The sequence below is a fragment of the Candoia aspera genome, chromosome 9 (assembly GCF_035149785.1).
Source record: "Candoia aspera isolate rCanAsp1 chromosome 9, rCanAsp1.hap2, whole genome shotgun sequence".
Classification (NCBI taxonomy): Eukaryota; Metazoa; Chordata; class Lepidosauria; order Squamata; family Boidae; genus Candoia; species Candoia aspera.
This window is the reverse complement of record NC_086161.1, coordinates 6,883,127-6,903,346: the sequence shown is the minus strand read 5'-3', so window position 1 is coordinate 6,903,346 and position 20,220 is coordinate 6,883,127. Positions and strand designations below refer to the sequence as shown.

The window sequence follows — 20,220 nt, the reverse complement described above, 5'->3', positions numbered from 1 at the left end:
ATGCCTCTCTTCTGAGATTCTTGTCCCACTTCTATTGATGAAAAAGACACTTGTTTGGAAATTTAGGATAACAGATCATCAACCCTCAGTGTTGATGACAAGGCTTTGAATGCAAACCTTAAACTCTATTTATAGTATTGTATATCTGTATAAGTGATAAGGGAAGAAAAGGTTTAGTTCCCTCCCTCCATTAAAATATAATAGTAATAGGAAGCCTTTGGTGAGGATCATGACAAACTAGCAGTCCTCAAAGGAGTGGGGACAGCATTATGGTGGGATCAGTGGCCACGTTGGTGGAGATCGGCTGATGCAAGTCTTTCTCGATAAAGAAGAGATCCTGAGATTGCCCACTTGTACTCCGGACAGCTGCTCCTCATGAGTAAACTGCAGGAACTGAGGTTTTTATGGGCGGCTTGTGAGTTGAGGAGCTGGGAGTCAAGGGAATTTCATCAAACTCATAGCTGTAATGGCAGCCTATTTTATGGATAAAAAGTTCAGCCGAATCTTATTTCTTAAGCACTTTGGATGTAATTAATTTACAGTTAAAGAGGGATTTTCTAAGCAGCAGGGTAAGAATCGACTTGGTGAGTTATACTTCTTTCTGGATTAAAATATGATAGTAATAAAATCAATCCGATGTTTATAGATTCAGTTTTTAAATAATTATGGCTGGCATTCATTCACACTGAGTGAAAGCAATCAAAGTTTAGAGGCACCTTAAAAATTATACGTCTAAGCTTTTAAGATGTCACAGGACCATTGTTTTTGATGCAAGCATCCCTCCTGGAACATGGATGAGAAATGGGTCCAGGCAATGCTCAAAAGTTTGGTAAACTGAGATAAAGATGCCCTGTACTTGTACAGGGTGAGAATCTGAGGAAGGAGACAGAACGAAGCTCCTTCCATTGCTCTGTTTTGTTGGAAGGGAGGACTCTAGGGGGGAAAATGTGGAATTCCTGCACTGAGAATGCAGACTTTGCATCCCAGTGAGGCTGTATTTGGCAAAGGGGAGAGGACCTTCCTACTTCAAAGGTAAGTACCGGGGGAATACTTACGTCCCTTCTGGTTCAAAAAAAGGACCCTTGCTGCTACTTCTTTTTTACCCAACCAACTGTGCTGTTTCTTATGATGGTTTTACATAGCATTGTACCTGCCTTTAATTTTTCACACAGTATTCTTGCACCTGCTGATTTTCATTGGGCTTATTATTCTGCTTTTTAGGTTGATTTTATATTGTTTTATCTGTTACTAGTTTTTTTTTCCCCTTAAACAGTCTGTAGATGCTTTGCACATTGTCCAAATAAGCAGGGTTCCTGGTGGTCTAGAACTGTAAAGAAGAATCCTTCCCAGCTATATCCTCCTTATGTGGAACCTCCTTCATGATACCATCTGGGTAAGACTGTCATCACCTGCCAACTGCAACCCCACTGTTTTTGCAGTGTGTAAGGCCACCTCGCAGTGCCCTGTCAGCACCAACTATGGCTCAGACAAAGCAGTAACACCTTGCCATGGCCAATTAGGGCTTGAGCATCTCAGCTGCTATCTGGTTTTAGCCCTAATCAGCTACCTGTCCTTATCAATAATTAGCTGGAGGCAAGGGAAGAAAAATGCCAGGTTACAAGCTAATATTTCCCACTCACTATAGTGTCATGAATCATGCTGGTTTGAAATCTGCCACCAGCAATAATAAATGGGGAGAGAACAATTACCACCGCTAAAATAGCTACATTCGTATTATTTAGAGAGCAGCTTTTTTTGGTGCAATTATTTTGTGGTTATCTTGCAAAGTCTTTCAGAAGAGGAGCTAAATCCAGGATAGAAAGCTGATGGTTCCCAAATACAGGTGGTACTTTATGCATCTCAGGACATGGATTCCTCAGAATCCTTCATCCTCACTACAGCAAGCAAGCCCATTCTTGCTGTCTATGTAGCTGAGCAGAAATTGCCTCCTCTTGGAAGATGGAATGGTGACTATGTACTCATGATGTGACAAAGAGAGGGGAAGAGCTATGCAGTTTTTAGCTCTGGCTCCATACTCTCTTTTCTCAATTTTACATTTTCTGAAATTTGGTCTTCCTGGCAAGCATCCTGTTACCTCTAACACTGCAAGCACTGTTATCCTAATGGTGATCCTGCCCAGTCAGGGAAGGCCACATATACTTCCATCCTACCAAAGAACTGAATCTGTCATATGTGTGGTGAGCAGAGAGAGGTTACCAAGAAGCTGGAGTGAAGCTAAGTTGCTCCAAACTGTTCTTGGCATAATGTCAAGATAAAGTTGTTAATAGGTGTGAGAGAAACTGCGGGCAACCCATTGCTTGTACAGTAGACTAAGCTGCCACCAAGCTCAGAGTAAGTTAATTTCCACCTTGGAAAGGGGAATGTTGATTTCATTTCATTGTGTGAGGGGGAGATGCAAGATGAGCAAAAGGTCTGTCTTACTGATAGTGCTTCACTGAACTTAAGATTTAATTTTAAAAAAAAACTAGACTGCATCCTTACAATAATTCTATAACCTGCACTTCATACTTTTTTACTATCTATTTCTATAGCTTCACTGGATTTTTCTGTATGTGTGTTTTGGGTTTTCCCACTTATTTAGGAAGTGAGAAATCTATAAAATCAAATATTACACTGCTACCATTGCTTTTTCATAAACCCATTGAATGGATTGACCATAACTATACCGTTGTTCATCACGCCTATAATCTGAAGTGGTTCAATCCATGAAAGCTTCACAAGATAACATACATCTTGGCAGATTTTGTATGATTACTAAGGCCGTATGGGCTTCAAAAATTATTTGAAAGAGGTGTTTTGGAATCTGTGGACAGCATCTCCATGTCAGCCTGAAGAAAAGACATGGCTGATTTCAGGAGTCAAATCATGAAAGCAGCCACAATGTCAATACAACTCCTAAAAGCAGCTGTGCCTGTTTTGAAGTTCAAAAAAGCCTGAAAAGCAGATCTGGCTACTTTAAAGAATCACCTCTTCCAAATAATTTTTGAACCATGTTCAGCTATAATTATTAGTTTTTAATCTTTTACTGGATAGTAACTTTCAGAGTAGAGGTATAAAGGGAAAGTGGTCTTTGGTGGCATAGTTACAGATTCATCTTTATGATAGTTGTGGCATCGCCTTCCTTTAAAATAATGGGAAAGGTGACCAGAAGTCCAAACTACCTTTGCAGTTAAAGTGGAACATGTTACTATTTCATTCCACGCTCCAGGCCATTCAGTGAAAATGCAATATTCCTCAGTAGCCACTACTGAAGAAGTTGCTGAGGTCTCATGTTTTAACTTCCAGTGTCAATTATTTCTGAATGTTTACCTGAAATAATTGTAAATGGTCATGACCAATCTTTATAGTACAAATGCTCTAGTACAATTTGCAGCTGAGGGCAAGGTGTACATCACTGGAAGAACTCTTAACCCATACCTTAATGGCAAATATTCAATTTGCTAATGAAAACAATATTCACATGGTAAACATTGGCAGCTAAAATAGCAACAGGTTCTCTTAAGAATTAAACAGTGTGGAACTTCAATTAATCATTAGCTGAGTCACAGGGGAGCCAACTGATCATAAAATATGCCCCCCCCCCCAATTTCAGGACATTAAGATTAATGTCCACCATGAAGAAAGAGAAAAGGCTGGTTTTTAGGCACCCATTTTACACTCCTACCTTTTACAACCTCCCTGCCAGGAATACAGTGAAGCAAAGGGATTTTAAGTCAATCAATTGCACAAGTTTTAATTGATTCTTTGATCAACTATGTTTGCTTCTATGCAAATAAAAACATCTGCTGTGCTAGAGGGCAGCATCTTGGCAATCTTGGTTGTTCTTGAAAGAGCTAAGCAGGGTCAGATCTGGTTATTACTTGGAAAGGAGACCATCAGGATATCCTAGGGATGTAGGCCAAATTGGGAAGTTGAAAAGCCATTTCATCATTTTTGCCAAGAAATCCACATCAGTGTGTTGGCAAAGTAATCAGCATTTGAGCTCAACTTGATGGAGACTTTATGTGTTAGCACCCCAGCAAGTATTTTCTAGGATGATGCATCCATGTGATATAGCTAGGAATACTTAAGGATTTCTCCCTTTGGGCATTCCTATATGGTGTGACTAGATTAGCAATTCTTGAACCAACCAATATAATCATCAAAATGTAACTGCCCCTGAGCCTCACACTTTCTTGAATGTAATGGTACACTTTGAAATACTTGTAATGTAATAACAGATGCTTTTAAACAGGAGTTTTGAAAGAAATTATACATTTAAATATGAGCAAAATGCATGTAAGATATGTTTTGAAAGTTAAAAATGCAACAGTAATTCATGTGATTGTAGCACCTTTGTTGTTATTTCATGTTTTTTTTTTTAAGTGAAAGCCAGCATGGCACAGTAGTGAAGGTGCTAGATGAAGAACAAGCTGGGTGAGCATCATGCATCATGTGCCACTTGAACTAGACAAGGGCAGTACAAACAAGCAGATCCTGCAGCCAAGTGGGTCGAAAAGGGTTTTGGAAATTTTTTGAAAAAAGGAAAAGAAAAATAGCTTGATACCCTAAAATGTAATCTGGTCTCTTTTAATCAATACATCAAAACAATAGTCAATTCAGAAGACCGACCCAAGAAAAAACAGTTTTGTCTAGTATTGTCGAAGCATTTGTTTGTGATGAGAGAAGAGGGAGAAAAGCCCCATTCAAAACAGTGCTGGCCATCTGTAGCTAGTATTTCTACTTTTTAAAAAAAAAACATTTTATTAAATACATCTGCTGCTTATTTATTCTCAGCCACCTTCTTGGTTGATTAAAAACTTCTAATCAATTTATATAACCAATGTTCTTAATTGCATGTTAAGAAATATTGAATAATAATAATAATAATAATAATAGCAGCAGCAATAGGGATAGATATAATTAAGTCCTGAGCTTTACAAACAATTTTCAGTCCCATGCCTTTGTGCGTGCCAGGTCAAATTAAACTTGCTGAATGCTTTTTTTCCTTGGGTGTGATATTCTCCAGGATGTCCACAGATCAGACATCAATGAGGATGTTTTTTCTCTGTTTCCAGTTCAGATCCACAAATGGAACACACATCTTTTCAAAGGCCCCTTTCACTTCAGAACAACACTTCTGGGGGCAGGGAGGTAGGACCAGGCCGTACCCCTCTTGTGAAGCACATTATAATACATTCCTCTCCCTGTGCTTCATTTTCACAAACGAGTCACTGTCTACCTAAATTGGAGTTACTTCAGCTGGAGGAGCGGGAAGAGAAAATAAAACTATAGGTGGACGGTTTTAATTAACTCCACATTCATTCCACCAGGAAGCTCTAACAAGGTGAGGAAAAAAAATGACTTGTTATTGTTAAGGCTCCTGAAGTTAGCAAAACTGGACCTGCAAATTCCCTGTCAAGCCAAAGCATTTGGTCATGCTGCAATAAACCCTATTTGGGGGGGGGGGGTAGAGGCAAATGTGCTTTAAAGGATAGAACGCTTGACAAAAGAAGAGAAAGCACAGACAGGGATTTTTTTCCCCTAGCGTTTTTCCCACAGGTGCAGGAAAAACTGCTTGTTTTGGATCAATCCCTTGGTTGTGACAGGAATTAACCGACTGGCTTGTTGCCTGAGCCTGATGTCATGGGCTGAGAGAGGGTAGCTGGCCCAAAGTCACCCAGCCTGGTTTCATGGCTAAGGCGGGACTAGAACTCTCAGTCTCCTGGTTTCTAACTTGGTGCCTTCACCACTAGACCAGACTGGCTCCCCAAAAGCACAGACAGTACCAGGAGAAAAATGCATTGGGCAGATTATAGTTAGGAACAGTGCTTCTTCCCTTTTTCCTTCCATCTGGCTACTGTTCCTTTTTGCAGATGGATGGGTGGATGGATGATATAGCAACTCTCTCTCTCTCTCTCTCTCTCTATATATATATATATATATAGTGACTGGCCCAAGGTCACCCAGCTGGCTTTGTGTGTAAAGTGGGACTAGAATTCACGGTCTCCCAGTTTCTAGCCTGGTGCCTCAACCATTACACCAAACTGGCTCTCTCTCTTATTTTACTCCCTATTTTTAATAATTATACTTCACACATATTTTCCTGCACTGTATAAGTTTTGTACAAGTGAGCCTTTATTTGTTATCTTAATGTTTAAACATCTTTTCTCCCCTTGCCTTCCTTTCTCCTATTCTCCACCATTTTGAGAGACCATTGGAAAGATTCCTGTCTGCCAACCTTTATGAATTAGCAGAGCCATGAAAATGTACATGTCAGATGCTGCACTACTAGTACACTTTTTGGGGGGAGGGGTGCCTTTGAGTCAGCATTGACTCTTGGCAACTGCTTGGACAAGTTCCTGCAGTTTTCTCAGAAAGATTTCAGAAGTGGTTTGCCGTTGCCTCCTTCTTGATAGACAGAGTGACTGGGCCACGGTCACCTGGCTGGCTTCATGCCTGAGGCAGGACTGGAACTCACAGTCTCCCAGTTCCTAGCCAGGTACCTTAACCACTACACCAAACTGGCTCTGCTAATATACCCCAGGAAGTTAAAGGCCTTTAAAAAAAAAAGCATCGTCCCCATGCATATAGGCTTGCCTCAGAACTGCAAGTTAGTTTTGTCTAAAGCAAGATATCAAGGTTTCCTTGATTTTCCTAATGCATTTCACCATTTTTACCAAAATATAGAGAATTGGGAACAAAGATTCCATTTCCTGCAATTATCAGCCAGATGCTTCCAAAATTTACAGAAGCTGGGCTAGATTAGGACTTTTGAATTTGCTCTTTATCTTCTACCCACTGATTGGCATTCTAGGGCATACTTCTGTGGATCACTCAAATTCCCTTTAGCTGCCTTAATTAATAGCCAATGAATTTAAGGATGACTCTGCAAAATGATGCAGTTCTCATCAGAATAATCTTGACTCCCTTGGTGAGGCCACAAATGCTTTCTTTAAGAGGAAACATCCCATTGAGTTTCAATTTCATTTTGAGGACAATCTGCCAAGAAAATGTATCTAATTCTTAAGCTCCCCTATCTCAAGTCATTTTACTAATGGGCTGAAACTCACTGGCTTTCCAAGAAACCCTCAGCTGTTTCACTGGGAAGAAAGCCTGGAATCTGCTCCAAAGCTGGAAATATTTGAATGATGGTTCTCAAACCTCTCCAAATTAAAAATGGAGGCACTGTGGAATCCTTGGTGCTCTCTGAGCCTTGTTGTTTTCTTGCAGAAGTTTCATTGCCAGACTAGGCCACATCTTCAGTGTGAAAAGGGAGTGGGCCTTGCTCTCTGTTTATATACTGTAGTTTGTTCAGCTTGTGTTGGTGGAGGTGCTGTTCTCTCCTTGGGAGTTCCTTGGTTGGGCTGTTGTTTGCTGCTTGGTTGACAAACAAAGCTCAGAGAACACCAAAGACTCCACAGTTCAACCATGAGCTACAAATATTCACTTCGAATGGAGGGACTTTTTAGAATTGAGACCAACTGTCTAAGAAGGGCTTTATATATAGGGTTCTAGTCATCCACTTTCTCCGCTATCCCTAGAAAACATAGTCGAGAACAGTCTTCCTCATTATGGTGTTCTCCTGGGATTGCTGTAATGTTGGGACAACTCGCTGGCTAACTCTGGGAGCTGAAGTCCCAACACATCTGGACAATGCCAGATTGTGGAAGCTGTGTCTGTATTGTACAGATCGTATGTATATACTGTGCTTGGTTATAGCTGCATGATAAATAAACTTACTAACACTCCTCTTCATTTTCTGTGATGGCAGTAAAAGCAGGGATGTTCAACCCCTTCCATGCAGAGAAGTTGCATAGCAAGAGAAGGACGGCAGTAAGCTTTTACTTAACCATTGCTTTATGTTTACAGTGGTGAGAAGATGGTAGACTGCATCCTCCCATTCAGATGAGTTCATTTTATTGTCTCAGGACTTTTTCTGCTACATGAGAGTTTGGTCAAAAGTCCTCCTCCTCCTCCCCAAAAAATGCTTATGAAAATTGGATTAATCTAGGTGAATGCTACTAATTTTGTGGCTGTTCTTATTTAAGACACCTCATCAGGGGATCCTCTTTGAAAAGGCTCTGCTGCCTAGCAGCATTCCTATTTGCAGCAGGATGGCTCAGCATGATCTACCACAGCACTACACCATGTTGTTACCTTCTTCTTCATTGGCCATTATGCAGCAAATAAAACCAAAACTTCAGTTGCTTATCTGCACTGCTATATGAAATGATGGGAAATCACTTGGTTGTTGTTGTTTTTTCCAGTGTTGTTGAAAATGAGCATTCCCAATCTGGAAGAAGAAAAATGGCCCTGAAAAATGAGGACGGTCTTACCACAAAACCAGCACGCAGCAGGACAGTCTTATCTAAGCAACATCCAGTGGGTGGTAATGCTGGAATAACATAATTTGCTAATGTGTTATGAAGTTTCTTTACCTCTAGAGTTAATATCATTAAGTAAGGATTGAACATTATAACCATTTTAACAATGGAGCTGCTAGAACATCAACAGAGGTGGATACGAGGTTGATTTTCTGCATGATGAAACCTCTAACTCACTATTAGTATCCATAAAATTCTAAGCAAGCCTTCAAGATATGAAGATTGATTTCCATGAGCCATGCTTTGTGATAAGCACAAACTCAGAAGTGCTCATTGTGGGAGACCAGAGAGAACTCCAAATTTGTAGATATCCCCAGCAAAAGAAAAAAAAAAAGAAAAAGAAAAAGCAAAGAAGAAAGATGAGAAGACAGGAGAAAATTCAAAGGGGGAGACAGCTTAAATAGATGCTGGCTGTTCCATTCTCCAAACAGTTCACTTAGGAAAGAGAAACAACCCAGACGTTCATTACAAGACATGTTCTGCCATCTAGTCCCTCTAGGAGGTACACTGCTCAATGACAAGCCATGATAAAGCTGGGTTTCTGCCACCTAAAAGCATGAGATAAACCTTAAAAATAACTTCATTTGGTTAATGACAACCTCTTGGCTATGAAGGAGCATATCAGAAGCACCACAAAAAGTCTCCCAGGTTGCTGCCTGTCCTAGATTCAGCCAAATATCCTTTTGACATCCATCCATCCATCCATCCATCCATCCACACCAATCTGCCTGACTCTTTCTTGTATGCACAGGACTCAAGAAGTGCCTCCATCTGTGAGGGCTAAGAAACAAAGTAGCTGTGAAACAAAGCTAAGAAATGAAGTAGCTTTTATAGCTACACTGCTTAATGAGATTATTCTTTCCTCCACCCCAACCCAAGTGGCCTTGATCCCAGATTGGAGTGCACCCTTCAGTGCCTGCTATGTACAATTAGTCAAGATGAGTATACCACTCCAATTAAAAACCTTTCCACTAAGGGCTGCCTTTTTATTTTCTCATCCATCACCTCCAAGTCCTATCTCCTCCTGGCTTGCAGCTCAGCAGGAGAAGAAAGAATCCAATTAGCTTGGTATTACTGCAGAGCTGCTGCTGGCAAAAAGGCAGTACTTTAAGATCAGGAGGGACCTTTTCCATTGCAGGTGGTAGCCGTGCAGCTGGGGGTCCACAGGATGGTGGAAAAGTGACAGGAGAAAAATGGATGCTCCAGAAGGCATACCAATGTCACTTCTAAAAGCTCTGCAGACTGGCACATTGTCTCTCAGTGGCCCTGTGGTTGAGTTTTGCTGGAAGAACAGCCCTGCAGAATCAGAATTCTATATCATTGTGGAAGCCTTCTGAAGGAGAAGCAGTTCATGCTGCAAAACCAAGGTGGAGAGAGCTTCAGGATCAAGTCTGTAGGAAGGCCACCATGGGCAGTTTTATTCCCATAATAAACATCCACCATGAGACAGTGACTAATTAAAGGCACCCCCTAAGCGTCTAAGGTAGAGGATAAACTTAAACTTGGGTCCTGAAAGAGAAGTTTGGGGATCAAGCTAAATGTCCCTAACCCAAATATACTTTCCCAGAGAAACTAAAACTGTCCGCTTAGCTATACAACATTCAGAAGGCAAAGGAAAGCTGATAAGCTAGGAAAAGATACTGGGAGGTGATCAGATCTTTATTATGGTCATATACCAGCATAAGGAGGGTGGGGCACAGTCAATGAAAAACATAGAAAATACATAATACGTAATAATGAGAAGCTAAAATAAATGAAATTAATTAGAAGCTAGAAAGTGTAAGACAGAAAATATATACAGTATCTAAACAATCTAAAAAGAGGGGAAGGAGCATTAGGTGGGTGTAGGGGAGCATATGGGTTAGTGTATGGCAGAGCTCTGGGAAAGTTCTTTGTCTTTGTAGTCCTGCCCTGTTACCCATAGTTACAGCCAAATGAACTCACTAACCAATCTAAGCACATGATGTGTTATATCCAGTCAAATACTTGGCTGCTATATCCGATCACCTATATAGTCTAATTTGTGTAAGTCTACAAAGATCCCCTGACCCACTTCAGGCCTGTATATACCTCCAATGCTGTCAATAAACCCATTTGTGCTTCAGTGTCATCTGTCCTGGTCTCTGGTTCAAACATACCTGTGGGGAAATTCTCCTACATTCCCTCAGTCCTAGTCTAATACCTTTAGTGCCTCACACAGACTGCGTTTTGCTTCTAAACTCAGCTTGACATTTCACTTAGTGGCCATATAGAGATGTGGAAAACAGTTTTTTTCCCCTACTACTGCATGAGCATGAAGATGTGTGGACTTTCTTGCCTTAGTTACATTCATCATATTTTTAAAGCCTTTATGTTTCTTGATTTTTAAAACATCTACAGCATTTAACTGTTAAAAAAAAAAAGATGGATCTTTGTGGCAACTCCCCACCAGTCCTTCTCCACCTCCATCTCTAGTTGCCTCTGGCAGCCATTTTAGAGTGCAGCATAATTAGGACAGCTAAGCTTAGAAAAATATTAATTCTCTCAGAAGCTCTTCAGCTGAGCATGTAAATCAGAGTTCCATTCAGTTGCAGAATGCATGGTTTTACTCCGAGTTTATTTTTAACTGAATATCAATGGCTGCTCAGACAAGGCAAAGGAAAGGGGACAAAGGGAGATTTTAGGATTCTAAACCTATATTTTCCATCCTTCTGCTTTGCAGCTTGCTTTGTGTTACCCTGTAGTGCAAAGTAAGCTGTACAAGTTTGGAAAATGCAGGATGAAAATGGCTCATGGTCCTGGATAATAGAAATGTAAGCTAGAGGGCATTAGGGCAGGGAGTTAAACCACCATAGATCACTTTATGGAAACTCTGCAGGCCCAGAAAAAGCAGGGCAGTGCAGTTCCTGAACTTGGGAAAATTCTTAAAGCCATCCCTGCTGAATTAGAATCTTTCAACCAATTCAGCTTCTTCTGGGAAATTTTCTTTCCAGGTTGTACATGCAATTGTTCTACTTTGTTGGAAACATGGAAAAGCTTGAGGAATTTGATCAGTGTGCATGCCTTGATAAAGAGACCTAATTCATATTTCTTTGAATGACATGCAGAATCAAATTTAGTTTTCCACTCTATTGCCCCAAAGATGCAAAAACGTTTCTGGCAGTTTACATGCATCCAAATACTGAAATATGGGTATGAGAAAAAGTATATGTCTAAAGTGAAAGTTGCTATTTACTCATTATTATTAAATTAGTGAATATGACCTTGAAAAGTAAAAATCAACACAATGCATGTAGTTACAAACTGCTGAAGTGGAAAGTATATCATTATGTGTAAGACACTTGAAGGCGATGTAAACATGAAATTGCCCATCTTATGGAAAGACTGTCACCCTTAACAGTTACTTTACATTTTTCAGGGGGAGAAATTTTCCAGTTATATTCCTTGTTTCCCCATGCCCCAGAATTGATCTCACAATAATTTATCCATCCATACTTCGAAACTCATGTTTTAGAAATTGTCATCCATTCTAGTACTGTATTGTTATCGTGCTTGAAACGTAATAGAGTTTTAAATTAAATTAGTCCTACTGGTCTCATTTTTCATTAACCAGATGCCAAGATATATGAGATTGGAAACTGAGAACAATGCCAGGATTTGATCAGGCTTAGATAGGGATAAATTGGCTTGATGGGTATGGGTAGACTGGACTGTCCCGCCCACAGAATCCCTGATCATGTGGGGTTTTGCAAAGAGCTTTCTGTGTTTAATTACCCATGACTAGAAACTCTCAGAAGCTAAGAATGGACAAGGCTGGAAAATTTCACCCACAGATGCTTAGAATTCATTTTTACATTTTCTTTTTTAAAAATTGTATTAATATAGTAGGGAAAAAAAACAACTGAAAAAAGAAAAGGAGTAAGTATATAATTTTTACAACCGCCCAGAGTCACCAGGAGTCAGGCAGTGTAAAAAATGAATAAAATACATACATACATACATACATACAAATACACACATAGGATCATAATTCCTGACTAAACAGCGTTATTTATCTTTTGTTGTTGTTAATATTGTTACTGTTGCATAAGCTTTGCACTGGAGTAAAGGTTGAAATAAAAATTCATAGGATGAGATTTGATATGATAAAAAAATAAAACGAAATGAAATAAGGATGTTACAAGAAAAGAAAGCATTCAAGTAAATGAGGACACAAAATACTGGGGAAGGATGTACAGTATATTCACCTCCAATTTTCAGCACCCTTTTGTGTGACTGGATGGAAAAGTCCTACATGTGGCTTGGAGAAAGCTCTGCTGAAGGCTTTGTGACACTATAACACTCATACAAACCATCTTTTTTGGAACATATTATTGATCAAGAAGACTGTGTCTACTGTACCATTTTGCTGTTTTACTGCTTTATTGTTTTTTAATTATTGTTTTATTCCTGTAACCCACCCAGAGTCACTCTCTCAGATGGGTGGGGAATAAATCTGATATATCAATAAATAAAATAAATAAATACAAAAGTAGATCTGGAAGGAAGGCTCCTAAAAGAACAGTCTAAAATGTTTAGAGTTCAAGCAAGCAACTCCAAAAGGAACATAGATGAAATGAGTCCTAATATTGTTAAATGGTGCAAAATTCTCATACAAACCGAAGGGGGAAAAATGCACCACCCAACAGGCATATGTACAAAACGGATGCGTGGAGAGAGGCAAAACATATGGGCACCCATCTGGTAAAAACTGCTAGGCCTTCTTTACACTCTACATTTGCAGGAACCACCAGCAGCATTAGAGAACGTTCATTTCGCTACAAAGGGGTGGGGGAAATCCCAGCGAGGAACAGCTTGCTCACCCACATCTGTTTTACTGAGCAAGTGATGAATAATCTTGATTTCCCATCTCTGCCAACTTGTTCTGGATCTCCAGAGGTTTAAATTGCCCCTAAACAGACACCTGGTAGCCTCCTAGAGAATTATGCACAAACATCCACAGACCTACATATATGAATGGAACTCTAGCAGGCCCCACAGGCCCAAATGTTAGACATCTCTTGTTAGGCACTTGCCTTGTCACTGTTCTTTTTGCTAGAATGAGAGGAACAGCCAACCATCTAGTAGGCTATCACAATCTCATCAGGGATAGACCTAAGCAAGGCAGGCAATGACAGCAATGGGCTTCTGCAAGTCAGTTGCATGCCTGATGAGTTTCAGGGTGTTAGCAAATCAAAAAGTGGAGGTATAATAGTGTGGTGTTTCTCAACCTTGGCAACTTGAAGTTGTGTGGATTTCAACTCCCAGAATTCCCTAGCTGGCTGGGGAATTCTGGGAGTTGAAGTCCACACATCTTCAAATTGCCAAGGCTGGGAAACACTGTAATAGTGTATTGCAGAGGGTAGCATTTAGACTTGACCCAGGGACAACCCGCGCCTCTTCGGCTAATTCAAAAATCCATTTGTAAGAGATCAGTGCAGGCCTTTGATAAAGGCTGTTTGTCCCTTTCCTAAAGCCTGAGGCTTGGGAGAGGAAAAAATGAGGATGACTGACATGGAAGCCAGCATGCCGTGAAGTAAACTGTTAGCTTCTAGCATTACCTTTACTTACAACAATGCCTCTGGGCCTCATAGCTTCCATGGGCACTTTTAGAAAATCAGTAAAAGGCAGCTGCAACTCACTGATTTGTTCAGAAGTGTGTTCTCTTCCCCCACCCTCCAAACCCAAAGGTAAGTTAAGGTGGGTGACACAGTGTCCTGTGGGTGGGGGCACCTCATCACTTTACTTTCTGGTGAATTGATGTTTTGGAACCAGCTGTCCCTCTGTGGCAGATGTTGGATGAATCAGCCAAACTCCCCATGGCAACCTATTTTGTGGGAGTGAACATGAGATGCTTTCAAGATTCCAGTTCTGATCATCGGCTGAAACTGGGTGTTGCTCTCTGGACAACACTTAAGAAATAGAAGGATAGTGGGCTGGAACAAGGAGGCTCCATGACCTCAAGAGTAAAGCAAGACAGTAATCCTTCTCTTGGCTGTTAATGGATGAGAATTATTATGGAATACCGTCCAGAAAAGCACAAAGATCTCATTTAATTGTGGATGACTCGACTGAATGCAATGGTGTAGAGACCTAAGATGCTGTAAAACATTTTGCACAAGCTTTCTTTTCTTTTCTTTCTCTATTTATCATAACTCATTTAGATGTTTGCTGCATCAATTGTTGCATTAATGTACATAGGTGACAACACCTGGCTATCCTTGCTTGAATTTGAGAGGCTCGGTTAGGACTTGGATGGGAGACTTCCAAGGAAAGAATATTAGGGCTATAGGCTATAATTGGAAGGTTGGTTTTTGGCCAGGTACATATAGCTGAAGAGTTGAGTTCAAAACAAGGGAAAATTGATCCCTTGATTAAAAACAGTTGCATCTGCATGCAGGATTTTTGGGGGTCAGGGGGGTTCCTTGCAAAATGAAAAGTACAGATCCCAAGGAGAATTATGACCTTAAAGATAATATGAACAGTGTAGATTATTCAACATCACTAGCAGAATGAAGAGGCCCAGAATGGGAATGAATGAAAGATACCCATTTGAATAGGTGGCTTGCTCATCCTGGGATTTAATAATTGCCATTCATCAAAATTAAATTTTAACAAAATATATTAGTAGTCTACCAGAAGAAGCTGTATGCATTTCCAGCCAGTGTGGCTGGTCCTGCAGTGCAAGAAAATGATTCAGGGTTGATGACTTTTCTTGATACATCTTCTATCTGTAGAAGCTTCTGCAGAAATTATTTGATTTATCCCCTACCCCTTTTAAGACTGAATAAAAAGGTGAAAATTCCGATCTTTTTTAGAACATCTTGAATTCAGGGAGCAATGCAGCAAGGAATAAATTGGAGAAAGCATAATGCAGCTGCGCAATCCAAAATATCTCTTGGTGAAGGCTGATGAATACGATTCTGAAGAAAAAGATTAAAACTTTCTCTTCAGTAAGGTTGCAATTGCAATATTAAATTAAGCTCAGTCAGTGCTTAGTTTGGGGATAAGGGGACAAATTCCATACTTTCAATAATTCTTGATGTATGTAATCTCTTTTTATTCTGTCGTAAAGCCACAGGGTATGTGTCACCAAGCAGGAATCTGGATATTTCCATTCCCAGCAGATACTTGCTCTTTGATTGTAAATTAGTCACTACCTTCTGCATAGCCTTATTTCTTCATCTGCTAAATGGAGACAATAATATTTTCTTACCTCTCTGGAGAGACTGAAAACCTTGAATTTGCTAATGTTTGTCAAGATGACTCAGGTTTATTACTGAGTATTTTTGCACTTTCTAGTCCCAGTAGGAAGTCAAAGCAGAAATGTATATATGTACATTACAGGTGAGGGTGGGGTGAAAGGAAGAACAAGAGTCATAGTGAAGATAACTTTCTTCTGCTCTATTTTGAGCAAGGCTGGAGAAATTTCAGCTGGCTGAATTACAGCCTCCAACAGCCCTCGCTAGCAGGGTAATTGTGGACAACAGGAGATCTCCAAGGACATCTGGACAGCCATAACTTCTCACCTCTTATTGATAAATTCCCCCCAAATATCATTGAAATGTTATTAATTGCATGTGCATATCATTCTTCAGCCAAAGAGCTTAGACTATCATACACAGTTCTCCTTCACTGTATCCTCAAAGCCACTCTGCAAGGCAGGTTTGATACTGGCAGAAGATATTTTCTAGTGGTAATGGATGGCTATATGAAACTTAGTCATTGAGAATGAACAAGAGAAGGATGACAGATCCTTTGAATTATACATTTGGACATAATTACTGATACCATGGACTGCAAGAAGTACCAGTCAGTCGGTTCTGGACTGGATAAAGTTTGCCTGCTCCCTAGAAGTGATAATCAGCAAGCAGAAATTCACATACTTTGGGCGAGTAAAGTGAGTGGATGATGGACCAGAAGAAATTATTATGCTTGGCAAGGCTGAGAGAAATAGAAGGGGAAGACAACAGATCAAGAGGATAGATGGGATGAGAGTTTACTGCAATGTCCTTGGAAGAGTTGTTATTATTGTTAAAGACAGGTCAAGATGATGACATTTGTCTATATAGTCCATATAGTCACCAGAAGCTGAACAAGATTTGGTGGCATCTAACTAATCAGCCTGGCCCAAAGTCTTCCAGTGTGCTTCATGTGGGGAGTGAGTATCTAAACATACTGTAGAGCAACTTGTCACCAGTTCAACAATCTTACATATTGTTCCCCAGGTTGATGTCCTCCAGAAATGAGGACTTCAGTTCCCAGAATTCTCAGCAACAGCCAGTCTGCCTGGGGAAATTCAGAGAGTTGAATTTAACATATAGATGGCCTCCAGGTTGGTGGAAGGCTGCTCTAATCACTATATGTGTAAAACAATCTAGCTTTATACGTAGTAGACTTAACACTTAAAGGTAAAATTCATCTAGTAAGATTAGTTATTAAAGGTACAATTCAGATCATGGCACACTATATGATTACTCACTTAAGATCTGGGCTACAGGGTGTCAAGGGCCTGTAGAGTTTTACTAATGACATTTTATGAAATTAAGAAAAGATACTGTATATGCAGGAGAAATTAAGATACAGATAGGGTTCCCATTAGGCAACTGAAATAGCAACTTTGGTCATCGGAGTGTCATGAAAGGGAAGCATATTGTTATTATTATTGTATTTTTACTGGCAAGAATTAGGAAAGGTGCTGGTGGGACTTTCTATATCATGTGCCGAACCCCACAATATGACTAATTTGGGGAAGAATACTGTATTTTGTTTTCTTGTTAAAAAAACAAAAAAATAAAATATTCATATGATACCTCTTTCTTTATTTAATGTCATTTATTAGAAGCAAAGAGAAGCCTTGGAAAAAGTGTTCAGGCTTATATAAATATGTATTTAAGATCAAATAAATGCATGCGAGGGATTTCCAGTATCTGTAAGGTTGTTTTTTTTTTTTTTTTGAATCGTATGGCATAGCAGTTTGGTGTTCATGGTGATTTTTTTCCTGCTGGAAAATCCTTGTGAGGTCCAGCAGCCAGATGTGTAGACTATTTAGCCGTGACAAGTCACATTGCCAAGGGTGCACCACAAGGAGGCTGGTCTCCATTCACCGAGTTGGGCTGAGAGAAAGTGACTGGCCCAAGGCCACCCAGCCGGCTTTCATGCCTAAGGTGGGACTAGAACTCACAGACTCCTGGCCTCTAGCCCAGAACCTTAACCACTGGACCAAACTGGCTCTCATCTGTAAAATGTCTTGTTTCAATAGCTGCTGAGAATAAAAAGGGACTACTCATACATATATTATTCCTGATGCTGTGTGTTTTGTCTTAAAGGGAGAATAAGAACAATTCTATTCAGCCCTTGTGACTCTACAAAATTTGAATCATTTAATAGGGAGATGACTGCCCACAGCACAAAGATGCATCAAATTTGTTAGCCTGCATTCCAGTGAAGATTAAGGGAAGGAAGGAAAAGTGGGATGCCTATTTAATCTGGGCACACAGACATATATGTATTGCTGCAGCTAAAGGAACTCACCCTTAAAGTCTAGAACGGAGAAGTGGTGATGCCTCAGCTTTAGCAAGACTCCCAGTGGTGGGAAGGAATGTCAGAGTTAGCCTGTTGTAGACGTTTGGAAGTTTGATTAATTTGTTTTTAAAATACTTGCTTATTTGCAAACCAAAAAAAAATCATACTTGGTTTAACAGCACAGATAGGAATGTTGGAGGAGCGGGGAGATGCAAAACACACAAAAAAGCAAGGCAATGTTTCTTTTGGGAGAGAATAGTGTCTGCCAAGGCCACAAGTCACCCAAGGCTAAGATTTTCCAATCTCTAGCCTCTCTCCACAGAGTGCCTTGGGAGAGAAGGAGGGAGGCCAAGACAGAGGCATGATGCATTGCTGCTGGTGTACAAGCAAGCTGACCACTTTGAGCAACTTTTCAAAGACATTCTGTTTCTTTCCCTGGTTACTGAAGAACGGAGGACCTCCTTATGAAATGAGAAGCTCCTTTTCAAGCTATTGCTTTTGCTTATTTTATTATTATTTTTTAATGCAAAGACACCGAACAGTTTCTGTAGAAATACAACTTAGAACAACACTATTCAAGCTGAGAAAATGCTGCAGTTGAAAGAGTAAGTTTCAGCACATGGGAATGTGTACATTTCGAATCTCTTTGGGGAAACAGTTGGATTTGTGGCTGGTCTCAGGAAAAATATCTTATTCAGTTTAGTCATTGGAGAACAGTAGATGTAGGCTGGAAGTTTCCTATTTTAATTCCTGTCATGTTGGAGACAGACAATAAAATTCTTATCTAACGTCCAGACTGGTATATCCTCTAAATCTTTCTTGATCCTTCAGAAACTGGAGGTGCCAAATAGTTTAACTATGTTTTATTAAATTACTCTTTCTTTCCCTCCCTCAATTTCAGTTTTGTGCAAAGAATTTCTAGAAATAATTCCATCATGAATACATGTTCATCTGTTAGTTTTCAGGGTTTTTTTATTCATCTGCATCTGCCCCATTCATTCTGCATCGTCAACACGCATGCCTAAAATCATCCTCATGAGAATATGTTTCACTGCATTGAGATACACTGGTTAATATCACCAAAAGAAACAGAAAGCATAGTGCTATGTGCAGACCTTAGAAAATGCAAACATGGAACAATGCAAAATTCCTAAAGCACTGGTTCCAACTTGGAAACATGGCCAAATGATTCAGAATGCCAGACCAAGAGAGCATTCTGAAGATATTCTGAAGTATAGCATAGGAGTGTGAGAAGAAATTAGATTCTGCCAGGATCTCCCAAATCTATCAGTTTTCTCTAAAATATTCTTACTCCTCCTCTAATCCTTGTTAAGGCTGTACTCCAATCTTGGATGCAGAGAACTCTACATGAAAATGTTATATGACTGCAAAACAAAGCAACTAAGGCCCACTGACTTGAACATAAAATCAGCTGATTGTTAAACCACAATCTAGTCATAGGCAATGACTTGACATATTTGCTGCATTCTTTGGTGTGCAGAAATTTTGTCAGTATAGAAAAGACCAAGCTTGTGAAATTTTGTTGGTAGAGAAAAGACCAACATACTTCAAATTGCACGATACAGCCTTTGAATTTTTCATCATAGGATGTTTTCCTTGCAAACCCATCAAGATACAGACACATTCACTTTTGAGATGCTTCCATCACTAAGAGAAACTGTCTATGTCTCTTTACAGATGCTATTTAATATTCCAGTAACAAGGTGTGCCCTCTTTCTTCCTCCCAACTTTTACCTGCTGGGCATTTCCAGTTTGCTACTATTTTTACTCCACATCCTTCCTGCAACTCTTTTAACTAACCTACAACCATCCTTACCACCATCAACTTTGACGTGCTGTGAGAACCAAGTGAGCTGATCAGTACCCTTTCCAGCCACTGCAGAGTGAAGGAATCAGCATTAACCTGCCAATGTGACCTTAGTCCATGGTGTTACTTCCAGTGCTGCTCATATCAACCAAAGCATGTGCTGCAAGGGACAACTCTGAGCCAAACTCTACTCAATTTGAAAGACAAATTAAAGGATGGAATGGCGCTCTCACCAATGGAAATTGCCCATCTTGAAATTCCAATATTTATTCTACAAACCTATCTTTGCAAAATTTCTGTGAAGCAACTCTGTTTCACCAAAGCTTTATGTGATCACAGGGGTCAGATCTGATCCAGGGACAGCCCAAATGCAACATGGGTCCTCTGTCTGCAACCTCAAAAGGTCTCCAGTTACATCTTTCCAAATATTCATCCAAAAGGTTTCAACACAACGTTTTCCCC

General features: G+C 40.0%; 1 protein-coding gene across 1 annotated transcript in view; it reads right to left on the bottom strand.

Moving 5' to 3' along the window:
• The window catches only part of OPCML (opioid binding protein/cell adhesion molecule like), a 292,279-nt gene that overhangs the window by 51,953 nt on the left and 220,106 nt on the right, over window positions 1-20,220 (bottom strand). The window lies entirely within an intron of this gene.